The sequence below is a fragment of the Nyctereutes procyonoides genome, unplaced genomic scaffold, assembly GCF_905146905.1.
Source record: "Nyctereutes procyonoides isolate TBG_1078 unplaced genomic scaffold, NYPRO_anot_genome, whole genome shotgun sequence".
In the NCBI taxonomy this organism is placed as follows: Eukaryota; Metazoa; Chordata; class Mammalia; order Carnivora; family Canidae; genus Nyctereutes; species Nyctereutes procyonoides.
In genome coordinates this window covers 36,781,245-36,787,814 of record NW_026575049.1, presented here as the reverse complement: position 1 = coordinate 36,787,814, position 6,570 = coordinate 36,781,245, and the positions used below count along the sequence as shown (strand labels likewise).

At 41.2% G+C, this 6,570-nt stretch overlaps 1 pseudogene; it reads left to right on the top strand.

The window, feature by feature from the left end:
• The first annotated feature begins 578 nt into the window (after positions 1 to 578).
• On the top strand, positions 579 to 6,326 carry LOC129512163 (casein kinase II subunit alpha-like; annotated as a pseudogene).
• The last annotated feature ends 244 nt before the right edge of the window (positions 6,327 to 6,570 follow it).

The window sequence follows — 6,570 nt, the reverse complement described above, 5'->3', positions numbered from 1 at the left end:
AACTATACTCCAGCACACTAATTGTAGGATTTTGAAATGGCACTGACCTTGAAGCCAAAAGACCTTGTTCTTAGCCCTGTAGACAAGCAGGTGACATCCAGGTGTCTGAGGCCATGTGTGAAGGAAAAAAAGTATGGAGGCCATAAGATGTTGAAACTGAAGAAATCTTTAGAGACATGAAGTCCAGTTGTTTGTTTGGAATATCTGTCTTCATTTCCTGATGTGATACCTGGTAACCTAGAACCCTGACACCGAGGCTTCTGAGCCAAGCTAGCATAGATGCTTCTAGAATAGCCAGGAAAATGGCCCAGCATCACTGGTGACACCAAAGTCTGCAGACACTCTTGTCTCTGAGAAAGGAAGTAGGAAGCAGTATAGACATTTTTCTCAGTTTCTTCTAACCATTTTACCCACTAATCACCCACACAATTAATAGAAAGTGAGACCCCTACCATTTCCCTTTAACTGATATTGTGACAATAATACAGAGAGATTAGGACCCTTGCATGCATGCATCTCTGAACCTCAGCATAGATGCTCAATCTCTCTACATGCACATCTTCATTTATAACACGGTGATGACAACACCTTTTCTGTTCTACCTCAGGACTAATATAAAGATGGAACAAGAGAAGGTATGTAAAGTCTAAAACACACTAAGTTGTAGGTCTCTGATCAAATAGTTCATATGTATTACGGCCTTGCTCTGTGCCCGGCATAATGTTGAGAGAGACAATGATGAGGGTTGGGAACTGTTAAAAAAGCCTTGAAGTCTTTAAGAAAGAAAAGCTATTCCTGCATAAAATGGGTGCTTAATATAAACTGTCTTCCCATGCTAAATGAATTTGATTTGTTGCTCACCTCCCAGTGGGCTCCTGAATGGCTGCCCCATATGAAACAGTTTCAGGAGAGCAGCTGTGTAAAAAGATCAGAGCTCTGTGATGTCATATCTCCTGGGGTCAATATGCTCCCCTATACTTTTAATGGGATGTCAATATATTTCACTTCTGACTTTAGTAGTCTGACTTGTGACCAACATATGGCTATCCACAATTATTTAGAGGAATATCTAGAAATACAAGGGCCACTGAAACAGGCTGTGTTTGGAAACTATGAAACCCAATGAGTTTCAATACTGTGCTAATTCTCAAGAGAGAAATTGCTCATCCAACTCCACTGATTAAATCCTGCTGTTTATTTAAAGATGGACATAAACTTTTGGGAAAGAAATAAATGATTAAAAATGACTTTAAGTTTCCAAGCCATTCACAGCAGAGTAATGACTACAGCTATTTCCGCTAAGTCTATTTTTAATCAACTCTTCATTTTAAAACTCATTTTGCTCTGATTTTTGTTTTAAAAAATGGGCACCATGGATCGTGTTGATTTTCTAGACTACAAATCCATATATGTTAGGGGAAATTTCTTATTGAGTAGCATTGAAGATTGGATCTCAATTAGCTGGCAACCGGAAGGACTGTTGTTTTCATTATATTCAAGTAACTGAGTGACTTTCCTTTTAGCAAGTGGCACAAATGCCTCTAAGCTTGAGTTTTATTATTATTTAATGAATGAAGGAGAGGAGCCAGATGATTTGTCAGTTCTCTTCCATCCCTGATATTGTTGGGCTCTAGGATTGTTCCAAGACTGGCTAGTTTTAGTCAACAGAGAAAGCAGCAAAGATAACTAGAGTAGAATCTGTGGCATTGTGATGTCAGTTGACCCATGACAGTGTGTTTCTCTGTGTGCGGGACTTTCCTGGAAGGTGCTATACTGACTTGTGCTCTGCTCATATTTTTGTAGTTTTTGCATGTTTGGTGGCTCCTCTGCCTCTCTTTGCCCCATTAGCTCAGTGGGGTCCAGAGAACCTGCAGCCAGTTCTTTCCAGCTGAGACCTCTGAGGCACAACTGATGACAAAAAGTCTGGATTCATCCACAGAACCACCTCTCTGTGTCTGCCCCATTGCAAAGGGTTATGCCTGGGTTCAGTTGAGCAGCATGTGGTGAGCAGCATGTGGTAAAGCACTTTGTGCTTATGAGGGGAGAGCTTCCTTGGGAGAGATTTGTTACTAGCCCCCTATTGACCAAAACTTTAGTACAATTTCCCTTGTTGGTTTTTTTTTTTCCAATTCTAATAATAATAATAATAACCCAAGTTTTCATCTGTCTTTCCTTGATAAATACTTGTTGTCTTTTCTAATTATATAATTACTGCCTTAAGACTCCTTATGGGCTTATGTATTATGGATGGAAAAATATAGTTTCCTGAAAAGAAGGGATGTGGAAAGGAAATGAAACAAGACCTCTCAAGGTTGTGCTTAAGGCACAGGAAACTGACTTATAGGCCTGGGTTGGGGTTTTGCTTTGTTGTGGGAGGTATGCAGAGCATAAGAAGGGCCTGAATTATCCTGGAGCAAGACAGGACCATTTTGGAGGCCACAATAAGAGGTAAAAGAGGTGGAAAAATGACATCAAGAGACATCCCTTGGAGTAGTTCCTTCAGTTCCCATTATGAGGCTTGCAGGGTGATTCCTCTTCTTCATGAGTCCATGGTATCCTTACTAAAATTACTCATTTGGTGATATGTGATAGAGTGGGTCTATTTTTCAGACTTCTTGAAATATACACAAGATACAAATGGAAGCTACTTAACGGATATTAGCTCATATGGTTACAGATGGTTGTGCCCATCATTTTCTCCAGAATTTAACCTTTGGAAAGGAGGATTGTGTCATTCAGTCAGTTTAATTGGCTGAAAGGGAATTATAATGCAAACAAAGGGAGGGATCAATTATTCTAGAAATTTGCAACATGATTTGATTAAATATATAAGTTACAGAAAATAGGGCTACCTGAGCATTTTGCTGTGGAACTACTGTGACTGTGGAAATAGACATTATAATCATAGGATGGTAAAAGAAGACATTCATTCAACATATAACTCATGCATACCTACTTTGTGGGAGGCACTGTGCCAAGCGCTGGGTATCAGGTTGAAGAAGCACATGTGCATGTTGCCCCCTCTCCAAGTGTTCTCCGCCAGAGAGACACACACATTGAATAACTTGATTACTATTCTAAAGAGTGCACAAATAATAAGAAAGAATATCACAGGGACATCTGCCTTAGTCTAGGATATGAGGGAAATTTCTCTGAGGAAATAATATTTAGCTCAAATCTGATAGTTGGGAAGAGATAATCAATCTACAGGAAAAGGAAGAGCAACAAAAAGAGCACAAATAAAGGCCCTGAGGTAGCAAGCAGGATGACACAGTCATAGAACGGAACTGGGAGAACAAAAGAAAGAGAGGTGGGGTATTCAAGAACTTAAACTACTTAGTCCAAAAACTAAGGTGAACAACTTACCCCAGTTTGTCTTAGATTTTCCCAGTTTCACAACTGAGAGTACTACATCCCCAGAAACCCCTCTGTCTCAAGGAAATGGGGACCAGTCTCCCAAGACCATCTGATTTTAAGGCTGAGAGGCCCAAGTGTTGGGAACCTCGTCTGTCCTGGGTACACCAGGACAACTGGTCACCACACTTCATGGTCATAGATAACCATCAGTGGAAATAGTACACATGATTTGAGCTATAGGTGATGGGCCTTGACTGGCTGAGGGAGCAATGCCCAAGTATGTGATTTGCACAACTGAGTGTCTAAGGGGACCTTTCACTGAGATAAGAACCAGGAAGGAAGTCAGTTTGGGAAGTGAACAATCACAAGCTCAGTGTGGATATGCGAGGTTGAAGGATCGGTGTGTCTTCCTGATCATGGGGCTTACTAAGTATCTGGAACTCTGGAAAAGCTCCTGGGTAGTCTGGATCTGTGAGGGAGAATCTAGAAAGGAGATAATTACCTGGGAATTATCAAATAGTAGCTGAAGCCTTTGGGAATGATTGAGAAAAACAAAGGAGATTGTGGAAGGGGAAAGGAGTTAACAACTAAGGCTGGAGTAACTTTAACGTTTGAAGATTTAATAAAGGTGGAGAATTAAGAAACAGGCCTGAGGACATACTGTCAGAAAGGCAGGAGGGAAACAGAGCAGTTGTCATGGAACAAATGGCTTCCAGGAAAGAACAAAGGAAGGATTGGTATTTTGTCCAAAAGGAGCCTCAAAAACCACCACTGACTTTTACAAGGTAGAAGTCATTGTTAAAACTATTTGTACTTTCATAGTCAAAATTATTAATTATACTTTCAAGTATAAGTTAATAATATCAATTCCTGGTGCATATGAACCATTTGGACCCTCAAAAAGTAACAGGTTGCACCGAGGAAGGAACAAATTATATATATATATATATAGTTTCTACTCAAGGTACTTTGTGCAAGGCATATTAACTGCAAACACTGCAAAAATGCAGTGATTTTTCACAAATATACAGAAAATGCCTCATCTTAAAAGAGGCATTACACTAGGGATTTAAAACAACTGTTTCAATAAAGAGTCAGAAGTAAATATTTTAGACTTTGAAACCCAGAAGTCAAAATCAAGGTTATATGCAGGTATTATTATTTAACAAGAGAGAAAATAAATTCCCACAAACGTTATTTGTTTGCTTGTTTGCTTATATGTGAATTAGTTTTCTTAAAACAGGTCTACCATGAGACGCCTGAGTGATTTAGATGCTTCAGTGTCTGCCTTCAGCTCAGGTCATGATCTTCAGATCCAGGGCTTGAGCCCCACATTGGGCTCCCAGTTCAGGGAGAAACTGCTTCTCCCTCTCCTTCTGACTGCCACTCCCCCAGCTTGCGCTCGCTTGCTCTCTCTCTCTCTCTCTCTCTCTCTCTCTCTCAAGTGAATAAATAAAATCTTAACAAAAAACAAAAAAACAAGTCTACTAGTAAAAAGAATGATTTGGGGATAGAAGGAAGTTAACTTAACTGAGGTTCAAAGCTAAGGTTCCAGAAGCAATGCTGCCACTTTCCCTGCAGTGTGAAGAAAACAGATGTGAAACCAGGTCTTGCCTACCAAGGCTTTGGAACCTGGGGGCTGCCAGATATCCAAATGTCAAATCCAGCTTTGTTGGCCATCCTGTCTGACACGTTGGACCCATGCCAACATTGACATTACAAATAATGAAAAGGTTGTTAAACTTCTCAACCCAATAAAGACAAAGAAAATCAAGTGTGAAATAAAAATTTTGAAGAATTTATGAGGCGATCCCAACATCACCTCACTGGCAGGCATTGTGAAAGATTCTGTATCACAAAGCCCACTTCAGTTTTTTTTTTAATTTTTTTTAATTTATTTATGATAGTCACAGAGAGAGAGAGAGAGAGAGAGGAGCAGAGACATAGGCAGAGGGAGAAGCAGGCTCCATGCACCGGGAGCCAGATGTGGGATTCGATCCGGGTCTCCAGGATCGTGCCCTGGGCCAAAGGCAGGTGCCAAACCGCTGCGCCACCCAGGGATCCCCCACTTCAGTTTTTGAACACATGAATAACACAGACTTCAAGCAATTGTACCACTGTTAACAGACAATGATACTTGGTTTACATGTATGAGATCCTGAAGGCCCCGGAGTATTGTTGCAGCATAGGACAATACTTCATGGGAAGTGAAGCTCCTTCATGTCATGACTGGTCATGAGCACAGAAAGCTATGGCTAACAGACTCTGGATTGGCGGAGTTTTACCATCCTGCTCAAGAATATAACATCCAAACTGCTTTCTGATACTTCAGAGGTCTTGAGCTACTGTAGACTATCAGATGTATGATTCTACAGCGGTTGGATAGGTAGAGCTTGGGTTGTATGTGGCAAGCATGATCTTCTGGAAGGAGCCATTTTTCCACTGACATAAAATTACATTCAGTCAGTGAAGATAGCCTAGGTTCTGGGGTCAGAAGATTATATATGTCGTATGACTACACTGACAAATATAACATGTAATTAGACCCACCTTTCAATGATATCCTGGGCAGATGCTCCTGTAAGCAATGGGAACAGTTTGACCACAATGAAAACCAGCAGCTTGTCAGCCCTGAGGTCTTCGATTTTCTGGACAGGCTTTGGCAATCTGCCTTCAGTCACCGCTTACCACAAGACAGGCCATAGATCACTCCTATCTCCATGCTGTTGTGAAGGACCAGGCTTGAATGGGCTCATCTAGCATATGAATGGGCTTGTCTACAATGGATGGGTGCAGTACATCTGTCAGCAGTGCCAATGTGACATCATGGATTTCTTTAGTGCCAGCTGCTTCAGCCCCTCGGACCTCTAGTGTGCTCACCAGTGACTATGGCTGCCAATCCCCCTGGAATGCCTACTTCTGGCCCTCATGCCCAGCAGGAATGGCGCCCTCTAGCTCCTGATCCCTAAACAGAGGTAGAGAGCCCATTCTTAATCCATGCAGCTTTTGCCTGGTAGGGAGGGATGAAATACTTCAAAAGCACCTTATAGGGGAAAGGATAAAAAATGAGTGGAAAAAAATAAAAAAAAAAAAATTTAAAAAATGAGTGGGAAAAATTAGAGAGGGTGACAAAACGTGAGAGATTCCTAACTCTGGGAAACAATCAAGGGATAGTGGAAGGGGAAGTGGGAGGGGGGATGGGATGACTGGGTG